General features: G+C 43.4%; 1 protein-coding gene across 26 annotated transcripts in view; it reads right to left on the bottom strand.

Moving 5' to 3' along the window:
• The window catches only part of MAGI2 (membrane associated guanylate kinase, WW and PDZ domain containing 2), a 616,514-nt gene that overhangs the window by 254,873 nt on the left and 338,897 nt on the right, over window positions 1–22,744 (bottom strand). The gene's annotated exons all lie outside the window — the stretch shown is intronic.

Raw genomic sequence — 22,744 nt, 5'->3', positions numbered from 1 at the left:
AGAGAGGCATCATGAGTAACCCAGCCAGAGCCGGAGGAGCAGCAGGAGCTGGAGAGGGTCCAAGCCTGGAAGAAAGGTACAGAGTGTTGGAACTCCAGCTAGCAATGCAAACGGCGAGGCTAGAAGAAAGGAGGGCGCAGGATGCAGAAAAGGCAAAAGGCGCTACACTAGCAAGAAAGATGCCAGGAATGGTGCAGAAGTTTGGGGGGGACCCCAGGAACTACCAAGCCTTTAGGACAGAGATGCAGTATGCTCTTGAACTGCAGTTTAATGACTTTCCCGACGAGGCATCGAGAGTGGCGTTTGTGATTGGCCATCTCGAAGGAGGGGCGAGAGATTGGGTCAGACCCCTGATGGCAGGGAATAGTGACATGCTGAAGGACGCGAGGAAGTTTTTTCGCGCCATGGATTTGATGTTTTCCAGCGAGATTGAACAGGGGCTGGTGCGCAGACAATTGATGGCGTGCAAACAGGGGAGCCGATCGGTTCGTGAGTACTGGACTGAGTTTACGATGTTGATACATAGATTGGGGTGGGACCTTTCGGCGGAACCCATTCAAATGCTCTTTGAAGAGGGGCTTTCTTCGGCGGTGAAAGATGAACTTTCCCGGGCGCCCAGGGCGGAGTCTATGGACCAGCTGACCAAATCAGCGCTGACCATTGGAGCACGCCAGGAGGCAAGAGCCTTGGAGAAGCGGGAGGGGAAAGGAGAGCGTTGGAGGGATTTCCGCATTCCAGAGATTCCAGAACCAAGTTTCCCGCCAGGAGAGCCGATGGAAGTTGGAACAGCGCGCGTGCGCGCAGTTTCAAATCCCAGTGAAGGGAGGAAGAAGGAGGGAAAGAGCGCCAAGAAATGTTATCTCTGCCAGCAGCCAGGTCACTTTGCCAGAGTCTGCCCGCAAAGAAAGGAATGGCAAGGGATGGCGGGAGCTGTTGGGGGGAAGGAGGAGGAAGTCCAGGAGCCAGTAAAAGCCAACGCCTGTCTGCCTCTGTCAGGGCACTGCAGACAGGCCAAGGAGCAGTAAAAGTGCCCACTCCGGAACCTCCAAGACCAGCCCTAGTAATAGAGGTGTTGCTAGAGCTGGCAAACGGATACCCACTAAAGACTAAGGCGCTGCTGGACTCAGGCAGCTCCTGTAATTTTATGAGCAAGGAGTTTGCAGCTGAACACCAGATACAGACACTCCCTTTAAGCAACCCCCTGCAGGTCACCACGATCGATGGGAGGGAGCTGCTGGGAGGAGAAGTCAGCCTACAAACCGTCCCAATGGTTATGAGGGTGGCCAGGCACACTGAGAGGATAGCGTTCAATGTAGCCACCCTGGGAGGGGCTCCAGTCATTTTGGGAATGAGCTGGCTAGCGTTGCATGACCCGCTAGTGGGCTGGCATCAGAGAGTGGTCTCCTTTGGGTCAGCACATTGTCTGGAACACTGCAGAGAGGGAAAGGTGCCAGAAGGGGCAAAAGCCTCTCTAGCAGGGACGGAAGTGGCGGACAAAGGGAAGGTGCCCAAACAATACGCTGACCTGAGCAAGGTCTTCAGTGAAAGGGAAGCAGATAAATTACCACCGCACAGAGACTTTGACTGCCAAATTAATCTGGTCCCTGGGGCCCAGCTCCCCGTGGGCAAGCTGTACGCCATGTCAGACAGGGAAATGCAGGAGTTAAGGGAGTTTATTGATAAAAACCTGAAGAGGGGCTTCATCAGAGAGTCCAGAGCGGTGGGGGGGAGCCCAGTGTTTTTTGTGGACAAAAAAAACACGGATAAACCGAGATTGGTCGTGGACTACCGGGCCCTAAATGCCGTGTCAGAACCGGTGACTTTCCCCATGCCCAGGATTGATGACATTTTGACCAGGGTGAGGAAGGGGAAGATATTCACGAAACTGGACCTGAGAGGAGCATACAACCTGATACGAATAAAGAAGGGGGATGAATGGAAAACCACCATGTTCACCCCTTTGGGGGCGTTTGAATATCTCGTTATGCCATTCGGATTACAATCAGGCTCCGCCTGTTTTCAATCGCTCATGAACCACGTACTGGGACCTTTGCTCTACAAGAATTGCGTGGCCTTCCTCGATGACGTGCTGATATATTCAGAGAATGAGGAGCAGCATGTAAAGGATGTCAGGGAAGTGCTGAGCCAGCTGCAAGCAAACCAGTTGTGGGTGAAATTGGAGAAGTGTCAGTTCCACACCAAGGAGGTGGAATTCCTGGGGTACCGCTTATCAGACAAGGGATTAGCCATGGATCCAGGCAAGGTCCAGGCGGTGCTGGAATGGAAGACACCGAAAACGAAAAAAGATGTGCAAAGGTTCTTAGGGTTTGGGAACTTTTACCGTAAATTCATCAAGAACTTTGCCCACTTAACGGCTCCCATCACGGACTGTCTAAGCAGCAAGAAGAAATTCGTTTGGACGGCGGAGGCGGAGCATGCTTTTGAGGAATTGAAAAGGGCATTCGCTTCGGAAGAACAGCTCCTGCATGTGGATTTACAAAAACCAATGAGAGTGGAAACTGATGCCTCAGACCGGGCGGTGGGGGCGGTGCTGCTTCAGCCAGGGAGCAATAAGTCGGAATGGAGACCGTGTGCCTTCTTTTCGCGTAAGCTGAACAAATCCGAGAGGAACTACACGGTATATGACCGAGAACTACTCGCCATTCACGAAGCGTTCCGGAGATGGAGACACTTACTAATTGGCGCACAACATAAGGTGCAAGTGTGTACGGACCACAAGAATTTGGAGTATTGGAGAACGGCACGGGTGCTCAACCAACGACAAGTGAGATGGGCCCAGGAGTTCTCCAAATTCCATTTTGAAATTTGCTATGTGCCAGGTCCAGAAAACATCAGAGCGGACGCTCTCTCTCGCAAACCTGAATATTTGGAGGGGGAGGGAGCGCCGGAAGAGAGACATATTATCCCAGAGGACCACTGGGTGTGTGGTGCGGCCTGGGTGGGGCAAAGAGAACTGGTAGAGGGAACGGTAAATGATGAGTACGCCCAGGACAAGCTCAGAGGTCTAAGGAGAGAGGGAGAAGACCCCGGGGGTTTTGAAGAAAGAAACGGGGCATTGTATTACAGAGGGGCGCTATATATACCCGAAGGGGAATTGAGGGGGAGAGTACTCAAACAGCTGCACGACAATCCCACAGCGGGGCATTTTGGGCAACACAAGACCATGTGGTTGGTGACCAGGGAGTTTTGGTGGCCCAAGGTGAGGGAGGATGTACGGGAGTATGTGAGAAGGTGTGACCAATGCCAGAGAGCCAAAGGAGAAAGGCGGGCACCAGCGGGGTTATTAGAACCGTTACCCACACCAGAACGACCGTGGGAGGCGGTGTCGATAGATTTTATGACTGATCTGCCCAAATCCCAGGGGAAAACCGCCATACTAGTCGTAGTAGACCTGTTAACTAAGATGGGTCACTTTGTAGCTTGCTCACATGCAGTCACGGCGGAAGAAACAGCGAAATTGTTTGTAGAACATATTTTCAGACTGCATGGCGCCCCCTTGAGGGTGGTTTCCGACAGAGGGAAACAGTTCACGTCCAGATTCTGGAGGAAACTTATGAGCTTGTTGCACGTAGAGGTCAACTTTTCGACTGCCAGGCACCCTGAGACCAATGGGCAGGCGGAGAGAGCAAACGGTATTCTCCAACAATACCTGAGGTGTTATGTCAATGACAGAGAGAACGATTGGGTCGAAAAGTTGGCACTAGCGGAATTTGCTTACAATAATGCTGAGAATGTGTCCACCGGGATGAGCCCCTTTTTGGCTAATTATGGGTGCCACCCCAGGGCGTTTCCAGGGGAAGGAGGGGAAAGATGGAGTGTTCCGGCCGCGGAACTTTTTGTAGAAGAAATGGAAGCGATCCATCGTCAACTCCAACTCAACTTAGAAAGGGCCAAGGAAGAATATAAGAGGCAGGCAGACAAGAGCAGAAGGGAAGGTGAAACAATTAGGGTGGGGAGTCGGGTCTGGCTATCAACCCAAGGGTTGCCGTTCAAGGGGGGTTGCAAGAAATTGAGACCCAAAAGATTGGGACCATTTGAGGTCATCCAACAGGTCAACCCAGTGGCATTCAGACTCCGGTTACCGAACCACATGAAACTGCACCCAGTATTCCACAGGTCATTACTGTCACCATACAGGGGGGAAGGTGAAGGGGTATCCACACGGGGGCCAGCCATAGAAGAAAGGGAAAGCCGCAACCATGTGGCGGAAATCATCGACTCCAGGTGGAAGGGTAATCAGGTGGAGTATTTGGTCGCGTGGGAAGGGGAACCGGAGTCGGAAAACACCTGGGTGAAGGCAGAGGAGGTCCGTGACGAGATCTTGATCGAAACGTTCCACCAAAGGTTCCCCAGGAAACCTCAGCCAGTAGCGAGGTTTCGGAGGGAGTACTTTGGCACCACCGACGATGAGGAGGAACTGGAGGGATTCAGGGAATCGGAGTTGGAAGGAGAAACAGACTCCGATGAGGAGGAGTACTTGGAAACCGGAGACAGCAAAAGGTGGAGGGAAGTGTTCGAAACTTCGGAAGATGAGGGAGGTTCCTTCAGGGGTTTTGCTCCCTCGCCTCCCGCAGAGGAGGGGAGGGAAGGGGGTGAAGGGGGCCCTGGAGGGGAGGTGGATGTCAGGGAACTGCCATCTGAGACTAAGGAGGTGAAAGGGCTCATGGAGGGTGAGAGAGACCATTCAGCGGAGGAGGGGACCAGCAGGGGGAGAAGTGGAGTTCCAAGGGAAAGTGAGTCGGAGGGAGGGCTCAGAGACACTTCAAGCGGGAGCAGCGGGGAGATTTCAGGACCTCCTGTAGGGACACCCACTCCTCGGCGGAAACTGTCACGCCGAGAGTCCAGAAGACGCGTTTCCGTTAAGGAGCTTTTATGCTGGAAGAAGTTCCGTAAACGCCCACTGTCCGATTCAACGAGCGATTGATGGAGTCATGTTTAAGGAGCTCCATCACAGACAGAGGTTTGGGGACTTAGCCAAACTCTGAGGGATTAGGATTTTACGCACAAGCAGCTCATCATCCCATCACACCCATGTATCAGTTTTCTACCTTTTACTATATATTTTAGAAATATATAATTATGCATTAAGGATCAGGTTTCATCTATGTTTGGATACAATTTGACATCACCTTGAATCACAATGACCAGCTGAACCTTTCAAAACTGCACTAATTTTAACAACTGATTTCAAATTTGCACTGTTTTTTTTTAAAGTTTATTAAACACCATGTAGTATTAAAGATGTGTTTAATTAACTGATTTGTCGTCCCCCCCCCACTTCACATCTTTTCCATTTTTGCCAGACAGAAGAAGAGATCAAACTGGGACCTTTGTTCTTTTATGAAGCAACTACAACAACAGTGACAAGTGATTAAATAAGTCAGTGTAATATCATGGATAGATTTATAATTTAAAAGAAGAGACCTGAGTCCAAGACCTAAGTCAACCATGAAGCTCACTGGATGATATATTGAGACAGTCACCTTCTTTCTACATCAAGAAGTCATTACAAGGATAAAGCTGAAATCCACCTCCATGTACACTATGCTGAGCTCCATAGCATAAAAATGTAGCATGGAAACAAAACAAAACAAAAAAAAACCAAAACAAACAAAACAAAACACCATTGCACAATATTTCATATCCACCTTACATTTTATATTGCCTCTCCACTTGTCTGCTACTGCCACCTTTGGTGTTACATTCCTATTCCCCAAGCTTATTACGTATGCCCCCTTCAAACTTCCCTAGTGTCTCCTTGCAACCCAAAATTTCCTGCAGTTGCCCCTTTGTTGGTGTCCATGCCTGTGTCTCACTAATCAAGAGATCAACAACAAATATAGAGTTAGCATTGCTCCATTGTGAGTCAGGCAATGATGTGCTACTTTCTGGGAGAGTGGGATTCTGCTTTAAGAATGGGTATTTTGCGTTTCTAGACCAAACAGCATGCTCCTTCCAGGGAGTTGTCTGTTTTGCAGTTTTCTTATGGCCAAAAGCACATTAGGCAGAGGTGTGCATACGAAGTTCGGGTCTCCTCACACAGCAAAACAAGACCACTTAAAAATCTGGAAGTTGTACAACCAAATCCACAATTCCATGCCTGTATGATAAAAAGGAAATAAATAGTATGCTCATAGCCACACTAAGAGAGGCATGCAGAGAGAATGCCAATTGCCCATCTTCTCGGAGCTCCTTGTCTTTCTGAAGCTACTGTTGTACCTGCTCAAGGCATAATTATATTTTCTTTCAAAAGGTCACTAAAAAAAATTATTTAGTGGGTATTCACAAAGTGGGAGGCTGTCATTTATAATTCAAATGAGCTGACGTGCAAAGCATTTAAATCAGCATATAAGTTATGGTATTGCTGAAACAGCAAGGCCTATGTCTAATCTTTCTGATTAAGGATATTTAAATACATTATCCAAACTGTTGGATCGTCCACCTAAAAAAATCCTTCTGAAGAGCAACTTTAAATTATTAAGTGGGTTGGGTGGTGGAATAGATTTTTCAATGTTCCACAAATCAGAAAATGTAAACCAATAAAAAAGGAGTATAAAGCATTACCACCACTTGTAAACTATTTATTAGATGATAAACTCTGCAATTTACATTTGCTGGAAATTACACGTTATAATTCTGGTTTTTTTAAAAGAAACCTTTGATCAGCACATCTCTCAGAGTTGTACTTTCTGGGTTGTTTGCTTGAGATAAAACTAACAGTGAGGTGAACCCATTGCTGGCTCCAGTTTCTGGCCAGGCCTTAGGCAAAATTCTTTCAGGGTGGGCCTGTCTCCTCTTTGTTGCCATTGTCACCAAATGATGCCTTCCTGCTTGCTTCCCAAGGGGAGAGTTGGCAAGGGAGTAAGTGAGGAAGCAGAAGTTGATACTTCTCCTTACCTCTAGGTTGGAGGGAAAGGCAAAGGAGTAGCAAGGATCAGCAGGAGTCTGGGAGCTCTTAGCCATTGGGCCCATGCAAAGGTGTGTTTCAGTGACTGCCCAGTCATGCCAACTGCTGATGCCTGTCCCAGATAAACCTCAAATAAAGCTGTACACCTCAGGACTGCAATACCTCAAGGACTGCCTCTTTCCATATTAACTGACCTGGACCCTGTGACCTTCATCTGAGGCCCTTCTTCATGTGCCTTCTCCACAGGAGGTCCAGAGGGTGACATCACAAGAACAAGCCTTTTCTGCAGTGGCTCCCTGCTTGTGGAGTGCTCTTCCCAGGGAGGCTCGCCTGGCACCTTCATTACATATCTTTAGGTGCCAGGCAAAAGCATTCCTCTTCTCCCAGGCTTTTGGTTAATTAAACTATCTATGGCCTTTTAAATTGTGGGGTTTTTATTGTTTTGTTTGTTACTATGTTGTATATTTTCGTGTTTTTATATTGTAAGCCTGTGATCCTCAGATGAAGGGCAATAGAAAAATTCCAGAAATAATAAAATAATAATAATTTCAGTTTGAAAGAGAGTGGCCATGTGTCCTATTTTACAGAGGACACTTCTCTATTTGAAAGAGTTTTCTCTTTGAAGCGCTGTCTAGTGCAAGTCCAATTTAAAGACATGAGAGAGAGACATGAGGCTTTTTTTCTGGTTAGGAGGCTGATCTTACTCCAGAGAAAGGGGTTACTGAAACCATGCTTTGATTCAGGAATGTGGAAGGACCCACAATACAGTACCATGTTGCATTGTGCATACAAGATCTCTTTGATCTTCATCAACAAAGTACACCTTATTCATCTGTTTGCAAGTAACCTATAACTACAATGTTCTACTCTAGAACGGGTAACTTTACTGGAAAATTGGAAGCACTACCTTACAAAGCAGATATTTTTTATCCAATTGCCTACCATGTGTTAGTTATAGGGTGACCAGGTGTAAAAGAGGACAAGGTTCCTTCTGCACCTTCAATAGTTAGGTAGAAGAGGGAATTTCAGCAAATGTATATTGTTATACAACAACAGTGAATTGTGCAGGAGCTCTGCCTATATTTGCTTGTGCATATTGCAACATAAGGCTGCCTACTTTCACCGAGAAAACTGTATGGCAGAAAGGAAGACAGATAGTGATGGACTTCTGCTGGTTCAAGTTATGGAGCCTGTCATTAACTAACAGTAGGATAATGTGTCTGGAAAAGCAGCAATCTTTCTCCAAGATACATCTGATGGCATCAAGAAGCTTTCATCTCCATTCGTTTAATGAAGACAAATGCACACACCTCAACACTGCTCAGCAATTCTAAGGTACCCGGAGTCTCAGGTCACTAGATAGTTTTGGAAACACTTTACACAAGCCTTTCTTTATTTACAGTAAGCACTGAGATTTCATTAATTCCACTTTTCATCCCCTGACACCCTGCTGCGAAGTTGTCTTTCGGCAAGCCAGACTCAAAGTGACACAGATGTCCCATGCACTGAAATAAAAAGGAAGTGGTTTCCTAGGCAACAATAATGGCACAAAAGCGCTCTGAATTTACTCTCTTGCTCATGCAGGGCTTGAGTAATCCAAACAGTACAGAAGAATAATAAGAAGTATCTGATCTGAATGTACGGCAATGGAGAGAGTCAGTGAGAAAGAGAAAAGGTATGTGTATTTCTGTGTCTGCATGTGTGTTTGTGTGTATTTGATTGATAAACCTGGCTCAAGTATTTGCTTCTGAAGGGAGTCATTTGCAGTGGCTTTTTTTAAAAAAATCAAAACAGGGTGCAAAGAATATCCTCATATTGCATTCCAGCCATACCAAAATTTGACAACAATAGGTAAGGAGGAGCAATGCAGTCCTTGAATGTTGCCTTGGAAAAGAGCCAGGCATGGGGGCTGTTGTAAAAGGCAGCTAAACTCTAATGGATTTATGCATAATGGAAGAGATTGGCCAATTTAACTTTTCAAAGAATCCTGATGACTTTGTGGTTTTGGAGCTCTCAGTGGTACTTGCCCTTCATGCCATAGAGATTTAATAAGAGCATGCTATACTTCCTTTAAAAACAACAACAACAGCAACAGCAACAACAACAAAAGTATCACTATAAAACCCTTTTTTATTTGAAGGAATTTGGCAATTAAGTGCAACTATTGCGAGGAGTAGTGGCAAAATTTGGTCAGTAAATTGTTGGTCTTTGGTATACTGTTTTGATATTTATTTGAAGAAGTCCTATATTATAGAAAGGTTATGGTGTTTTTTATGGTATCTATTTATATATATGGGAGGCGGGTGGCGCTGTGGGTTAAACCACAGAGCCTAGGACTTGCCGATCAGAAGGTCGGAGGTTCGAATCCCCGCGACGGGGTGAGCTCCCATTGCTCGGTCCCTGCTCCTGCCAACCTAGCAGTTCAAAAGCACGTCAAAGTGCAAGTAGATAAATAGGTACCGCTCCTGCGGGAAGGTGAACAGCGTTTCCTTGCACTGCTCTGGTTTGCCAGAAGTGGCTTAGTCATGCTGGCCACATGACCGGGAAGCTGTACGCCGGCTCCCTCGGCCAATTAAGCGAGATGAGCGCCGCAACCCCAGAGTCGGTCACGACTGGACCTAATGGTCAGGGGTCCCTTTACCTTTACCTATTTATATATAACCATTGAACTTTGACAAGCAGTATTTCAGGTAAGGTAGTGATGAGGAGATCCAAGGGTCTTGACAGAAAGACACAACTGTTGACTATGTGTAGATGTGAGCTTAGCCACACATCTGCTATAGTTTTAAGAATAAATCACAGTGCCCTCCATCTGTTAGTTGTGGGTGTACAAAGCTCAAGGACCTTTAAGATTCAGGGAGAAGAGAGCTATACCTGTTGTCATACAAACTACACCTTCCCTCTTCTGCACCATCCATCCTACACTCTTTTCTACCTGGCCCTCCAGTTAGCTGCAAGACAAACAGGGAATTTAAAATTTCAATGTATGGAAGGAAACAAAAACCCTTAGGTTTTTCCAGAGATACTTGCCTGTAACCACTTCATGAAAAACAAATACTTCATAGGTGGCCTATATTTTGAACATGCTTATTGTTTTATACCAAAAGGTGGTATAAAAATACTTGAAACAAATCAACCTTCAATTCAAAAATAGACTTTGGGGCTTCAACCCTTCTCTTTCTCTTTCCCCGTTAAATACCTGTCTTTCTGACACAGAGATAAAGAAGTGTTTAGCAGACAGTGAACACTGATATCACTCTTCAGTTTAGTGGCTTACATTTCAAAGCCATGTAAGCATGTAGTTCTGAGAAGAAGAATGCTTAATTACATGGAAGATGAAAATACTAGTTGGGCAGACATTACAGTGAATAATTTGTTTACCGTTTGGCTGAAAGTCAATACTATAGGAAAAGGGGAATGTCACAATCATTTAGAAGTATTTAGGAGCTGTAGATTCATCTGCAGATTGCTGCCATTATACGAGTACTCCCCAGTTTCTAAGGGGCAGATAGGGCTCATCAACCTTGGAAAGTAGCCCATCTAGGAGACAAAAGACTCTGGATGGCACCTTGTACACCTCCTTCCAGCAACTCCTGCAGCCAAGCTGGTGCCAAACGCATTGCTCTGCTTTCATTTGGACCATAAGAGTGAGGTCAAGAAGGGGGGTCTTATTGTCTGGGCAGCCCAAGCCCAAGACCTCCATACCCAGTTACCCAGGCTTGCGCCCTGCCATGGTAACTTTGGTCACTAATGCAGCGGCTTGATTTAGAGACACTCCATTGTCTCTAAATAGATAAAGGTAAAGGGACCCCTAACTGTTAGGTCCAGTCGTGGCTGACTCTGAGGTTGTGGCGCTCATCTCGCTTTATTGGCTGAGGGAGCCGGAGTACAGCTTCCAGGTCACGTGGCCAGCACGCTTCTGGCGAACCAGAGCAGTGCACGGAAACGCCATTTACCTTCCCGCCGGAGCGGTACCTATTTATCTACTAGCACTTTGACATGCTTTCAAACTGCTAGGTGGGCAGGAGCTGGGACCGAACAATGGGAGCTCACCCCATCATGGGGATTCGAACCGCCGACCTTCTGATCGGCAAGTCCTAGGCTCTGTGGTTTAACCCACAGTGCCACCCGCGTCCCTAGATGCCAACAAATCTCAGTGTAGAGGCCTCTGCAGAATTCCTTTAACATTCATTGCAATGCAGAAAATGGAGGCTGCTTATGTTCCATAGGGCAGGGAAGCAGTGAACCATTTTATAGCTTCAGCAAATCTGGATTTACTTAGCACTGGGTGCGGGGAGTGTTGCTGTTTATGGAAGCAGTTGCACCCTATGTTTCAGACCAAACATCTGAACTGAATGCTTCTCAAGTTTGCTTCCCGGCTTGAAAGTAGAATTTTCAGATGGGATGAGTGGGGAGAACTCTATGAAAAACTCTTTCAACATATATCTTTCATGGCTGCTTGCTACTGTTCACAGCCATTTCCTCCAACCCCCTGCTGCATTGGCAGCTGTTGTTATTCTTTGTTTCATCACTCCTCAGCCAATCCGAGATCACATACTGCCTACGAGGGATAAGGAAGAAATTTGTTCACTTTGCATTTTAATGTAAACCACCCTAAAACCATGTTTTCTGAACACAGGATCTGAAATGCAACTTTCCCCCTGAAGGCGCACTTTTCCATTGTCTCCCAAGACAGACGGGTGCCAGCCAATAAGGATTGGGTGAAGCCAATTTAAAGCAAGGGCAATGCTTCCTGTGCAGGTCACATGTGCGATCCAGCTAATCAATGGACATAATACAATTTCAGCTATTTCATAAAGAGAAGAGAAGAAATTGCTGGAAAAATTGCTGAAACAAGAGTCCTTTTTGTTTCTGATTAGAAGTCCAATGATAACAGGATGGGGCCCTTTCAGCTGAGCCCTACACATGAACATGCTTCAAGAGGTAACATCAACAAGTAATGTACTTGGCTGGTCAAATCTGTTTTAAGTCCAGCTGGCAGTGAGGAACAGAGATGGCTGAAGTGTGTGTGCTCACTCCTGATGCCAGCTCCTTGAAAATGGTGTCTACCCATTTCGTTGCTGAGACTCATAGATCCCTTTACAAGTACCAACACTTCCAAACAGAAGAAAACAAAGAAATCAATTATATAAAAGACTGATGCAATCCAGGCTCAAGCACTTGAATAAAAAGGAATGGGGAGGGTAAGTTTATCAAAATGTTCATGCATCAAACACTTTAAAATGATAAACACTCTGAACAGTATTTATCTGTCTTTATTTTCCTAGTTTAATCTTTTAAGTGTTTGGCAAGGAGTGTCTCAATATTTTCCCTCCATGAGATATTTTTTATACAAATAAAAGAAAGTTCAGGACCCAGAATATTATTTTCCAAATGATTAGAATTATTACATTTTCATTTCCAGAAAGGATGTGAAAATGAGAAAAGAATGAGAAGATTGAGCAATATAGAGGTGAAGTGATTAATTTCCACATGTTCTGAAATGTAGACCAATGTTGCACTATACTAGATCATTAGATTTGGAATCAAAAGTTGACTCTGGGATCCTGTGCTCCATTCCCCAATCCCTTCTCCCTCTGTCATCAATACCTCACCCTGTCTTGACAATGGTTAAGCCTTACATCTTCATTTTTAACTGGAATGAAGGCTAATCAGGTTTCCATTTAATGAGGTTTATTAAACAGGTTTCAGTGGCGACCAAACCATATCATTAATGCAGGTGATGGCCTAACGGGCAATATTTTTATCTTCTCTCACCCTCACAAGCAGGTATGTGGAGCCACCCACTGGTCAGACAGATGACATCAGGTGACTGATAGCTGGGTGGTTCTGCTCACCTGCCAAAGCTAAGCCAAGGGAATGGGGGTCTGCTTCACCAGCATGTTCCCTACAGGAATGTGCTACCACCCAGTGACATCAGCTGATGGACAGATGGACACTGTACAATTCCCACTGCAGCAGGAAGGTAAACGGTGCTTTGGTACTCATAACGGTGTCCTCTTCTGCCAGAAGACCCAGAAAGCTGTCGGCGGACAAACGCCGGCTCCCTCTGCCTGAAAAGAAAGATGAGCACCGCACCCCACAGTCGCCTTTGACTGGACTTAACCGTCCAGGGGTACTTTACCTTTTTTTACCTTTACCTTACAATTCTATGATCCTAAAGTTTGGGGGAAATGGCTATGCTGGCCAACTTGAACCCTGGCTGGAAGTTCCTCACCTCTGCCTTGATATTTCAGATCTTAAGGGAATAGATTGCTATCTGGGAGCTCGAGTGAAATTTACAATAATATCAAGGTCTTCAGTTTCTGATATTCAAGGGTGTCGTCACACTGCAACGAAGGCAAGTTAAGTAGCTGACCTATATTAGCATACCATGTAACCTAGTCAGGTAGGCTCTGGAAAACTTATGTGAGTTGGTCACCCAATCATGTGAGTAGGGTATGTTTTTGTCACGTGATAAAGGGTTCACATGGCACATAAACAGAGGAAATGTTCTGGCAGCAGCTGTCTCAGACCAGGGAACAATTCTGCCCACGGTTAAGAGAAGGAAATGCCAATGGTATCTAGGCATCTTCCTGAACATCTGTATAGTGAGGAATTATTCTAGGATCACAGGCATCAAGCCATAAAGCAAGCTATTTTTATGCATTTATGTTTACATGCTCTGCCACAAAGATGAATGGTGCTTATTACAAGTGCCCCTGCCTAAATTTATAGTCATAGAACAACTGTGATTTCTTCTGAGCCCATAGCTTGGCTTTTCAGAGTCTTGCAGTTCCATCTGCAGGGAGACTGTCTCCTTGGGCTGTAGATCCAGAAACTTCATAGGCCTCAGCAGGAATCTGGCAAGGCTATAAATATGCTGATCACAGATTATTTCCTTTTTCTGCAGAAGCCATGCTTCCCCTGGTGTGAAGATGAAATGCAGCCAATGAATAAAACTCTCTTTCTTTTTTATCCATACTCTGAGTGTGCCCAATACTTTGCACAAGGAAAACCATCTAGTCTTGCTGTACATACTCCATAAAATCTTTAACCAGTCACTATTCTAAAGGCACAAGTATTGTCTTAGTCCAAAAGCAGGGATTAGGGTGCATTCTTAAAGCCTCACAGGCTGCACGATTGCATGGAGCCATCTGCTTGGTCACTTGGGCTGTAGCTCAGAGATACAGCCTGTCTCTTGTACACAGAAGGTCTTATGTTCAGACCCTTGAATCTTCAGGTGGGAATAGGATATACTTCTATCGGAAACCCTGGACAGCAAGTGCCACCAGCATGGATATTACTGAGCCAGTATAAAGAGACTTCCTTTATCCCTATATCCACTTCCAGGTGAGCAGGCAGGTGATTACATTTGCAAAACAGAAACACAAAGTTAGAGTCAACCTACCTAGAAATGAAGCAACAAATGGGAGGAAATTATTGTTTGATGCTCTGCACTTCAAGTACTGTTGTTAAAGTCTAAATAAACAATGCCAACTGATAGGAAGTTGTAGAAAGCAACTAGTGGAAATTGGGTTGGGGACTGTTGTACAACTTAATAACGAAACTGGGGGGGGGCAATCAGTGAGGATGTTTGTGAATAATAAAATAGTTTTTGTGAAATTCACTGTCTAGGACTAGGTAATGTAGTTTCTTTTGCTGATCTCCCTTATCTAATCAGAGTGCCACACTTGAAAAGCAACATCTCCAGCAGTTATAAACTATCATGCCAGCAAACACAATATTTTAAAAGATTATTTACAAGCACTGTTCTGTTAAAGTAAATATTGCTAACAAAGATTCTGTATATGTAAGATAAAGCTCTGAAGAAACGTTCTGAAATATGAATGATTCCCGTAGGATATTCTCCTTTAATCTTTTTCAGGCTGGGAGTCGTTTTCTGCCCCATATCACTGATAAAATTGCTACCGCCAGAATTGACAGGGCTCCTTGAGGAAGATGCATGCAGACAAGGAGCCAGTGAGTTCTCAAGTCTGCAGGAAACCTTCCTAAAAGGCCCAAGAAACGAACCTTCTTGACAAACCGACCCCATTTTAAATTAAGACTAGGTTAAGACCTTTAGAAAAGTAACATGGTCACAGTTTTAGAGAACCATGAAACTGACTATGGTCTGCTTCACACATTATCCTTGCAAGAATGACTTCCATCACGAAGCCAAACTATATGGACCTCTGTGTATGGTTAGCCATGTGTGTAAAGGAAAAAAGATGTGTGGTTTGGGCCAATTCTAACAAATGCCAAATGAGCTCCACATTTCTGGCAAACAGCAAATGAATAATAACAGATTAAGTGCCAATATGCTTAACTGAAGAATACATCTGCACAATTTGTTGTGTGCGATGTAATATACACATTTCTACTTTTAAAAATGGCCTAATTAATACTCTACCTTAATACAATGAACTGAAACAAAAAACATGCCCTCCCATCATTTCTCTGATGCAAATAGATGTGTTGCATTCCATAATGATAATTTTACTATTTATACCTGACACATCTTACTGGGTTGCCCCAGCCACTCTGGGCAGCTTCCACCATATACAAAAACAGAATAAAACATTATTATTTTTTTTAAAGAAACCCCTTCCCTATACAGGATTGCCTTCAGACTGCTTGGGGGTTGGACTACGCCATACCCTCCAACATTTATTAAATGAAAATAAGGATGTCCTAAGGAAAAGTGGGACATTCCAGGATTGAATCAGAAACCAGTGTGGCTTCTCTAAATCAGGGATGTCCCTGGAAAATAGGGACACTTGGAGGGTCTGGAAAAAATGCTAAATATAGCACATTATGTATGTATGTATGTATGTGGTACTATAAGACATGAAGTGTTACAGTAAATTGTCCTTCTAGGGCTTGTTCCTCTAGCTCTAATAAATCTTTTTAAAAAGAATTTGATCTAATCTGTAATACCCTCCTCCTGTACTTGACTCTTCCTCTGGGCTGGCTCACAAAATAAAAATAAAAAATAGCAGCAAATTCAATGATCATTACAGCTAGCAGTTTTGTGAAGCTGTGATCTGATTGTTGCGCTATCATATAGCTGGATCAATTTTCAGCTCACAGTAAGATATATATCTTCAAACCTAAATGAAAGGATGAGGACATATAGTTGCTGACAATCGTCCTCTGACTGAATAAAACTGTCACTTGGTGAAACACATTCGACATAATTCCTTAATGGCTTTTTGTTCAAAAGAACCTCAAAGCAATGTACGGAAAACAGAAATCAAACAGAATCTAACACAGTTTCGAAACATTATACATAGCAAAGGTCCAGTGCCATATGCAGAAATATCAAAGTAGATGCACAGAACAGAGATTGAAAACAATAAGGGCAACTCCCCATTTACGTGGGAGTTACATTCTGAGGCCCCACAAGTTTAAGTGAAATCACATATATTGGAAACAACATTGAAAAGCCTGCAAACTCCCTTGAAAACCCCTGTAAAAAAACTGAAAATGTTAAGAACTCCTCTATTTCCATCTTTCCATGGGTGCTGGCAAACTAAGACATTCAAGCACCAACTACAGGAACATAATATAAGATGTGTCATAATGCTGCCTTCAAAATTTTCAGCAGAATTATGTTTGACATCGGTATAAAACTGAGCCGGGGTAAAAAAATATTGTATGTAACCGGGGAGAACTGTGTCTCACTGACCTCTCTGAGCCCAATTATCAAGCCTTGCAAAAGTGGAGAACTTCCAAGGCAGTTGTAAATTGTAACTGTGAAAAGAGAAGTGTAAAACCTAAACATCCAATCAAAAAAATATTTACTGGAGTGAGTGTGTTTGTGTTTTTCCACATTTCATCTCTTTTTCTTTACTTAGAAATTGCCCAAACCCATCTCATTGCTGATACAATGGTTATTTATCTTACAAAGATACCTAATGTAAGAAAATAACATTTTCAAGAGTTCAGCTCTGACTAACACTCATTGAAGTGTATTAGATGAGTTTATTTATTTACTTTACTTAAAAAACCCCACTTTTAAATAATACCACCTTTTCATAGCAATCCCAATGTGGTTCATAACTTAAAAGAAAATCCAATTAAAAACCTGTAAGACGCCTTACAATAAATACAAATTAAAATACACAATCATAAATTCAATAACCAGAACAGCTCCCAAGACTAAATATTAGTAAGCCTGAAAGACCTGGACTAAATGTATTACTCAGCCCAGACTTTTCTAGTACAGCAATGTGTAAAAATTTCATGGCCTAGACAAATCTCGTTTCATATTTATCATTTGGGTGTGAATAAAGCACTGCTCTTCCTAGTCAATGAAATATAGTTTTAGCAGTCGATAGTAGTCTGCAGAAGATATGTGTGTTGGGTGGTTCAAAATTGACCTACAGCAATTCAGTGCTATAAATATACCTTGAAATTCCTACAGAAATTTCACCTGAAGAGAACCCTCTCAAGTTGCCTTGTATTTTGCATTCGACTGCCTAGAGCTGTGACCTCCTCCCTCGCAAGAAAGTTCACATGCTATCCCTCATAACTCCTACTATAATTTCGTCTGAGCGGATGCCTTCCACATTACAACTGGATTTTGGATTAAATTACACTTTTAGCAGATCTCTCTGTGTGTGTTATGTGCCATTCTTTAGAGGGTCGACAACTGCGGCCCCATTGGCAAGATCTGATCCCCTGAGTGAGATCAGCTGGTCTGCAGCTGCCAGCCAAGGTGTGAAAGAGATCTGAAGAAGAATTTGTCAAAGGAATAAAACTTGCCAGAATATGCTCCTTCAGGTATGTAAAGCACTCACCCGTCATCCTTCACTCACTTTTTAAAGTGTATTTCTGAGGGGGAAACTAGTTGCTGATGAAGCCACGCTGGGCTCCCCTGTGATCTGTGAAATCTAAGGAAATCATTCATTTGGCAGGCTCAATGGGCTCGAAAAGATCCACTAGCGCTCTTAAAAATCAGGAGGGTGCTGTTTTGTTTTCTATACTGCAGCTCCCACCCTGAACCCTACCAATTCAAAATTCAGATCAGTGTTTAGATGTTGTTGTTGCTGTTGCTGCTGCTGTTATTTAAGGAGAAGAAGGGGATAAACAATATTTTTTTTTTAAAAAAAGAAAATTCTATTTGTGTATAGAACTGGCATGCATACCTCTCCGGATGGTGAATTCTAGGAATAGTGAGACACACTCCCTAGGGCACAGTTGCGTAAGAATAATAATATGTGAAATCAGCTTCTACATTCTATTTTTGTTCTGCACATCACTGCCTAACGAAGAATGTGCCATTGAAAGCTTATATGCAATACGTTAGATGACTAGTTGATCCAATAAAAGGTGCCCTTACACTTGGCTCTGCATCTCTGATCATCAGTTTTACAAACTAATGCAATAATACTCTGATCCAATTAAAAACAAGTAACTAAAGTCAGACCTTTTTTCCTCTTCCAGCCAAACACCACAGAAAATAGCTGTATCCATAAATGGAATACATACTGCACATTGTTTTATCTCAGTTTATAATCCAATTACACCATTTATAATTAAACCCAGGATCAATGTCAGGGGATTTCTTCTTGAAGCACATACTGATGTGTTCTAGTGAAAATGAATACAATTGCTTTTCAATAACTTCCCCTGCTTAAGTGCCACAAAAATGAACTGGAGCTGTGCAAAAATAGCCATGGTACTCTTGTGAAGCTTTCATATATTCCAGGGGACCTCCGGCAGAAAGAACTTCAGTCCAGCAGCCCCTGCACATGTTTGAGTAGCAATTCACTCATAGGAGTGACAACATTACATTTCTCTTTTAGGCAATATGTCAATACTGCTCTAATTGAATCAAGATTTTCCCATGCCACAAAGCTCGTTAGAGAAAAATATCTTGTTAAGATGCTGAGATACAGAATGCCAATTATTAAGGCAATCAATATTTATACAGTAGGTAAAATTCACCTCAGGCAGCTTTGAGAACCATCTGTCAAATCATCTCTAAACTGCAGAAGTTTAGAAATGCATGCAAGATACTGGTGAAAGTCACCTTCACAGTTTGATAATACAAACAAGATTGACAAAGTTATCTCTTGAGAGAGGGGGGAAACAGAGGAAAGGATAATTAAAAGTTAATTTCATTTTTCAGTACAGCACATGACTGCATACTGAACAAATAATTGATTACATAGTGTTGCTGCTATGACTGCTGTAAGTGCTGAAGATACAGAAAATTATAATGGGAAGAAGCCAACTCCTGTTAACTACTTCAAGTTCTCAATCATTTTTCTTGAATAAGGTTAAGTACAGGTTTAAGATGGAACCCTGAGGAGCCATGGATGTGGGTTTCAGGTCAAAGTTGTTGAGTTTTTTCAGGGAGGAGGCAAAATTGTGAGCTTTTTTTTAGGGGAGCCACAGTTGTTTAGCTTCTTTGGGGGCAGCCAGTGATCTACCAGTGATCTACCGCAGACGTCCAGTGATCTACCTGTAGATCACAATCTACCTGTTGGATATGCCTGCTCTATAACATACTTGGCAAGAAACAGGTTAATGGCTGGACAACATATATAGGTCCCAGTCAATATCATCTCAAGTTATTTAACAGGATACTGGCATGGATGCTATAGTGGGATGCCACTCATTTCTCCCAGCTTCTGTGAAGACCAATATTGCTGAATTTGGAAACAGAGCTTTGTTTCCTAAGTAAGAAATGCAGTCTGTACCACACACACTTAAACATTAGCTGGGTTTGAAGACTGCCTCAACAGAGAGGAAACAGTGGGATCAACTGGCAGATGAATCAGATCAGATGACATCTTTTTGACAGATTTCTATAGGCAAAAAAAAGTCCTTGCCCGCCTCCCCCCACCCCCCGATCTGTGGCTGTCACAAAAGTGAAAGGAGGAAGATGGAGGTAAATGGAGAAGGAACTTTTCAATGACTTCAGTAAGCCGAGTCAGGTGTCTACTTGCCAGTGGCAATAATGAAAGTCTCCTGACACTGACCATTTTCCACAAGGGGTTTGACATGTCTTGATGTCAAATCCAAATTCTCTCCCCCCCCCCCCGGGAAAACAGCAGCTTTATTTATTTATTTATTTGTTTGTTTGTTATGTCAACAGTTTGTTCTTCCTCCGATAGCTCAAGTTAAAGCTACACTCTACACTGAAAAGGAGTGTAATATTAATCTGATAGCTAAGCATCCTCAAGGAAGGAAGAAGGGGGCAGGGCAAGGAAATTTTGCTCCCCTTAAACTCCATGCCTAGGAGGTAAAAATGACCTTTGCTGGGAAACATGCCTAGAATCTTTGCTAGGGAAAGCCTCTCATTTCATTTGCAAATTAAGGATCATGCTTTGGAGCACAGAAGCATTTGTCTAAGTAAGATTATACAACACACTGCAACATGTTTTTTGGCATTTAGGCCATATACGGTTCCAAGGTGGTTTTGCAATCAAGTGCTATTCAGGTCCAAACTTTCTTAGCTTGAAATGTGCCTTCAAGAACATTCATTGGAAGATACCACATCCTACAATTAAATGGTAGGTCAGCAGGACAGAAATAATGTTAGTAATATGTTCCTTTAAGCCTCTGGATGTATTTGTCAATAAATATACTTGATATATTTGACAGTTAAATACTGCAACCAGTTCTGTTATAAAAGTGATGGCACTTTAGTCTCTCACTGTGCAGCCGTGACTAGGAATATTACAAAAAAATGAAGGGAAGGTTCTTACATAAGAGAGCCCTGTATCTGAATGTTTATGAGGAAGACTGGGGTAAGCAAGGTTCTTTTATGTAGGGTTCCCATTTTTCAAAAAGTAAAAACTAGGACACCCCAAAAGTTGTTGGGAAGACCCCAAAATTTAGGATTACCACCAAAATAACATGGTTTTTCAATTGACTTGCCTAAGATCCAGGACAAAGCGCCACCTTTCGAAAATCATCCCTGTATGTCAATTCTGCCTTTGAAATCCTGGAAACTCTGGATGTATGACAGCCCCATAAGTGGGGAAACACAGCCCCACTTGCTGTGACCACCTGTACCTCACCCTTCTCCAATGAGAAGAAACTTATTTTGGCGTAAGGGAAAGGGAAAGGCAGAGGTAGCAGCTCCAAGCAGAAGAGTGGTGGCAAACCTCCAGTCCACAAGCCCAATTTGGCTGGCAGGGGTCTGAATTTGGTCTGTGAGGTCATTTCCCCCAAACTACACCCATCTGCCCCACACCTGATGTCATATCACAGGCAAAAGATGTATCTGAAAATGAACCATTGGGAGCTTAAAGTGTGCTCCTGATTGTTCTTTGATCTTGCTGAAAGCATCCAAGAGCAGATTGGAGCTGAAACTGCAAGCCCCTTTTGAGACTGTCCATTTGCAGATGCAGTTTGGACTCAAACTATGCCTTCAAAGGGGCATTCTTTTCTGCTGCAGACCAGCCCTGTAGACAGCTTTGCCAGTTTGCCAAGGAGAAATGTCTGTTTGCTGGCATGTTTTGAATCCACATTGCACTTGCCCACAGATAAAGTGTGGCTTGCTATCAGCGCCAATCACTTCTGATATGATGGCAGGTGGCTGGGCCTACCCTCTGTCGAAAATGGCTCATGAATTGTGGGCCACTTCCAGATCCAGTCATCAAGCTAAAAACAGTTCTCCACCTCTGCAGTAGAATGTCTTATATATGTATTTGTTTTGTCAGAGACCAGGACTAGTGGGTAAATGGTGCTGCCTGGAACCATCTCCTTCGTGGGAATGGTGCATCCAATGTCATTTTCCTGATGGAGAGGCTGGGACTATTAGTTCTGCTGGTGGAGAAAAATAAGTTCCTAGACAGCAAAAACAACATGATTTTAAATTATAAATCTGAGCCCTACACTGTTCCTTCACAGACAGATGAAACCACCCAATATATTAGACTTCTACAGAATGTACGTGTTTTTAATGCACAGCTTGCAAACCTATAATATCTAGGGATAAGCAGTCAAAAAAGACCAAAGACATGATATAATGTGGTACCACATTTATGTACTATAAGAAACATGCTGTTTACAAGTTTCTGTGGTATTGTGGTTTTTTTTGCACATTTCCATTCCATTCCTCTTCCAGTATTATGCAACATACTTCCATTTCACACACATTTTTTTTAAATCTTGAACAAGTTTGACATGAGGTGAATCAACAGTAACCCTAGAGGTATCATTAAGCTGCCAGCTTGTCACTTCTCAAGCAGATACTTTTAAATCCCATTGCGGAAATTTCATATCTACTTGCCATGTAGTTAAGGTGCTAGGATTTTTATGTCTTAAAAAAAAAAAGTTTTACAAGAATCTGCATGACATCAATTTTAAAATTGCTGATTCAGCTTTCAGTTTACACAATTATCTGTAAGATCGTCAATAATGTATGGGTACCATGCAGCAGTGTGTGTGTGTGTGTGTGTGTGTGTGTGTGTTTGTAGAACTGCCCACCTCAATCTAGCATTTTCATTCACCCTCTCTGCACTGCAATGAGCAGTGCTTGGCTTGAGGCTTTTGCAAGTTAGGCTCAGGTTTTTGGTGTAATGATAATCGCAAACAATTATGAAGCATGATGATGTTCAAGAATCTCAAATGAAGGGCAGACAACCAAATGGACACTGGCCTGACTCTGGTTGCTGTGTTCAGAAGACAGGAATGAGCCACAACTGAACACATGCCCCCCCTTTAGTGCAGATGGCCCCAGCCTCCATCCTGAATATCACCCAAAAGTTCAGATACAAATATAAAGGTATACTTGTTAACTCCCTTGATTCTCTGACCTTGTGGAATCCTTTTGACTCAGGTTTAATGCTT

This window comes from Podarcis raffonei, chromosome 10 (genome assembly GCF_027172205.1).
Source record: "Podarcis raffonei isolate rPodRaf1 chromosome 10, rPodRaf1.pri, whole genome shotgun sequence".
Lineage (NCBI taxonomy): Eukaryota > Metazoa > Chordata > Lepidosauria > Squamata > Lacertidae > Podarcis > Podarcis raffonei.
The sequence above is the reverse complement of the archived record's forward strand: the minus strand, read 5'-3'. Positions and strand labels throughout refer to the sequence as shown.